The sequence below is a fragment of the Suncus etruscus genome, chromosome 4, assembly GCF_024139225.1.
Source record: "Suncus etruscus isolate mSunEtr1 chromosome 4, mSunEtr1.pri.cur, whole genome shotgun sequence".
In the NCBI taxonomy this organism is placed as follows: Eukaryota; Metazoa; Chordata; class Mammalia; order Eulipotyphla; family Soricidae; genus Suncus; species Suncus etruscus.
The window spans coordinates 63831521-63835895 of NC_064851.1; the positions used below are offsets into that span (position 1 = coordinate 63831521).

Consider the following 4375-nt stretch of genomic DNA (forward strand, 5'->3'; position numbering starts at 1 on the left):
ATCTTTTACCAGATCTTAGAGGAAAGGCTTTTAGTTAATTCCCATTGAGTATAAAGTTTGCCATCGGTTTGTGGAAAATGAAATAATAAAATTTGTTTATATATAATGAATATGGAGATTATAACGTTGAGTAAAATGAGTTAGGGGAGATGGATAGATATAGATAACTTTACTCACATGCAGGATATAAGAAAAATAAAATACATTATTGTAATGATATCTAGAATCAATAGGGATGAGATGATTGCAAGGAGAACAAGTCCGTGGTAGGAAACTGACAAAGAGTGGGGAAACAGGGTAGAGAATGGTCCACTTAGAGTCTAGACCCTGTCCACTCTGAGAGCAGGAACTGATTACTCTGGACGGAACTGGGTGTCAAAAGGAGATAAAGTAATAAACAAGGTATCCCTTCATTAACAATAGTAAATCAAACCACATTGTCTAAAAGAAAAATAAAAGCAGAAGAAAGAATGAATTATGTAAAATGTCTGCCCAGAGGCATGCCAGTAGAAGGGGGAAGGGAAAATGATGACATTATCATGGTAAATGTGCACTAGTGAATGATGGTGTACATAATATGACTTAAATTCAATATGAACAATTTTGTAACCATGGTGTTTATATATGATACGATTTAAAAATAAGTAAAGAGGGGGACCAGAGAGACCTGGAGGTAAGGCCTTGCATACCTTTCATGCAGAAGGACATTGGTTTGAATCCCAGCATCCCATATTGTCCCCCTAGCCTACCAGGAGCGATTTCTGAGCCTAGGGCCAGGAGTAAACCCTGAACGCTGCCGGGTGTGACTCAAAAACCAAAAACAAAAACAAAAAAAAGAAAAAGAAAGAAAGGAAAAGTGCTTGCTTCGGCAGCACATATACTAAAATTGGAACGATACAGAGAAGATTAGCATGGCCCCTGCGCAAGGATGACATGCAAATTCGTGAAGCATTACATATTAAAAGAGAAAAAGAAAAAGAAAAAAATAAGTAAAAAGAAAACATGAAAAGGCAAGCGTGTAATTGAAAGCCAAGAGACAAATGAGCTAAAGGACTCACATTATAACATGTAAGAGAACAAAAATTTTCATCAGATGGGAGCAAAAAAGTCTTAATTTTTAATAAATAAGGTATTTAATGCAAAAAAATAAAATTGGGGCCAGACAGATAGCTTGGAGGTAAGGTGCTTATCTTGCATGCAGAACGACTGTGGTTTGAATCCCCAGCATATCATGTTGTCCCTCTAGCCTGCCAGGAGGGATTTCTGAGCATAGATCCAGGAGTAACCCTGAGTGCTGCCGGATGTGACCCAAAAAACAAAAAAATATATAAAAAATAAAAGCCATTGATGCTTTACTTTCTTTCTCCCTTGACTAAAATAGCAAAAAGTTACTATAGTTGCATACGTATTATTAAATTCTGATCTTGTAAATTTTGAGTAGAATCTAGATAGATCTTAACAAGAAACAGCTTTTAAAAATAGGAAAAATAAATTTATTTTTTAGTATCAGTAAATCTTCCCACATTAATTAGACATATAAGAATACTGATGATATAACTATGGAATTTGTGTAATAAGTATTTTCTAACTGAACTTTTGAATAGTGATAATAATAAAATACAAGAATTACTACATTTCTGACACCTACATTTTTATCATATTCTTTTTTCTTCTTTTTTTATTTTTTTATTTCTTTATTTAAACGCCTTGATTACATACATGATTGTGTTTGGGTATCAGTCATGTAAAGAACACCACCCATCACCAGTGCAACATTCCCATCACCAATGTCCCAAGTCTCCCTCCTCCCCACCCGACCCCCACCAGTACTCTAAACAGGCTCTCCATTTCCCTCATACATTCTCATTATTAGGACAGTTCAAAATGTAGTTATTTCTCTAACTAAACTTATCACTCTTTGTGGTGAGCTTCCTGAGGTGAACTGGAACTTCCAGCTCTTTCTCTTTTGTGCCTGAAAATTATTATTGCAAGAATGTCTTTCATTTTTCTTAAAACCCATAGACGAGTGAGACCATTCTGCATTTTTCTCTCTCTCTCTCTCTCTGACTTATTTCACTCAGCATAATAGATTCCTTGTACATCCATGTATAGGAAAATTTCATGACTTCATCTCTTCTGACAGCTTCATAATATTCCATTGTGTATATGTACCACAGTTTCTTTAACCATTCATCTGTTGAAGGGCATCTTGGTTGTTTCCAGAGTCTTGCTATGGTAAATAGTGCTGCAATGAATATAGGTGTAAGGAAGGGATTTTTGTATTGTATTTTTGTGTTCCTAGGGTATATTCCTAGGAGTGGTATAGCTGGATCGTATGGGAGCTCGATTTCCAGTTTTTGGAGGAATCTCCATATCACTTTCCATAAAGGTTGAACTAGACGGCATTCCCACCAGCAGTGGATAAGAGTTCCTTTCTCTCCACATCCCCGCCAACACTGTTGATTCTCATTCTTTGTGATGTGTGCCATTCTCTGTGGTGTGAGGTGGTATCTCATCGTTGTTTTGATTTGCATCTCCCTGATGATTAGTGATGTGGAGCATTTTTTCATGTGTCTTTTGGCCATTTGTATTTCTTCTTTGTCAAAGTGGCTGTTCATTTCTTCTCCCAATTTTTGGATGGGATTAGATGTTTTTTTTTCTTGTAAAGTTCTGTCAGTGCCTTTTATATTTTGGAGATTAGCCCCTTATCTGATGGGTATTGGGTGAATAGTTTCTCCCACTCAGTGGGTGGCTCTTGTATCTTGGGCACTGTTTCTTTGAGGTGCAGAATCTTCTCAGCTTAATATATTCCCATCTGTTAATCTCTGCTTTCACTTGCTTGGAGAGTGCAGTTTCTTTCTTGAAGATGCCTTTAGTCTCAATGTCCTGGAGTGTTATACCTACATGTTGTTATATATATCTTATGGTTTTGGGTCTGATATCGAGGTCTTTAATCCATTTGGATTTTACCTTCGTACATGATGTTAGCTGGGGTCTTAGTTGAATTTTTTGCAAGTGGATACCCAGTTGTGCCAACACCACTTGTTGAAGAGGCTTTCTTTGTTCCATATAGGATTTTTTGCTCCTTTATCAAAAATTAGGTGATTGTATGTCTGGGGAACATTCTCTGAATATTCAAGCTTATTCCACTGATCTGAGGGCTTGTCCTTATTCCAATACTATGCTGTTTTGATAACTATTGCTTTGTAGTAAAGTTTAAAGTTGGGGAAAGTAATTCCTCCCATATTCTTTTTCCCAATGATTGCTTTAGCTATTCGAGGGTGTTTATTGTTCCAAATAAATGTGAAAAGTACCTGATCCACTTCTTTGAAGAATGTCATGGGTATCTTTAGGGGGATCGCATTAAATCTGTACAGTGCTTTGGGGAGTATTGCCATTTTAATGATGTTAATCCTGCCAATCCATGAGCACGGTATGTGCTTCCATTTCCGCGTGTCCTCTCTTATTTCTTGGAGCAGAGTTTTAAAGTTTCCTTTGTATAGGTCCTTCACATTTTTAGTCAAGTTGATTCCAAGATATTTGATTTTGTGTGGCACTATAGTGAATGAGGTTGTTTTCTTAATGTCCATTTCTTCCTTATTAGTATTGGTGTATAGAAAGGCCATTGATTTTTGTGTGTTAATTTTGTAGCCTGCCACCTTGCTTTATGAGTCTATTGTTTCTAGAAGCTTTTTGGTAGAGTCTTTGGGGTTTTCTAAGTAGAGTATCATGTCATCTGCAAACAGTGCGAGCTTGACTTCTTCCTTTCCTATCTGGATTCCCTTGATATCTTTTTCTTGCCTAATCAAGATAGCGAGTACTTCCAGTGCTATGTTGAATAGGAGTGGTGAGAGAGGACAGCCTTGTCTTGTGCCAGAATTTAGAGGAAAGGCTTTCAGTTTTTCTCCATTTAGGACAATATTTGCCTCTGGCTTGAGGTAGATAGCCTTAACTATATTGAGAAAGGTTCCTTCCATTCCCATCTTGCTGAGAGTTTTGATCAAGAATGGGTGTTGGACCTTGTCAAATGCTTTCTCTGCATCGATTGATATGATCATGTGATTTTTATTTTTCTTGCTGTTGATGTTGTGTATTACGTTGATAGATTTACGGATGTTAAACCATCCTTGCATTTCTGGGATGAAACCTACTTGATCGTAGTGGATGATCTTCTTAATGAGGCATTGGATCCTATTTGCCAGGATTTTGTTGAGGATTTTTGCATCTGCATTCATCAGTGATATTGGTCTGTAATTTTCTTTTTTCGTAGCATATCTGTCTGGTTTAGGTATCAAGGTGATGTTGGCTTCATAAAAGCTATTTGGAAGTTTACCTGTTTTTTCGATTTCATGAAAGAATCTTGCCAGGATTGGTA

At 36.8% G+C, this 4375-nt stretch overlaps 1 non-coding gene across 1 annotated transcript; it reads left to right on the forward strand.

Annotated features, from left to right (window-relative positions):
* The first annotated feature begins 856 nt into the window (after positions 1-856).
* On the forward strand, positions 857-963 carry LOC126008384 (U6 spliceosomal RNA). Its single transcript, XR_007495719.1, has one exon. It is a non-coding gene; the product is annotated as a U6 spliceosomal RNA (small nuclear RNA).
* Positions 964-4375: the final 3412 nt, after the last annotated feature.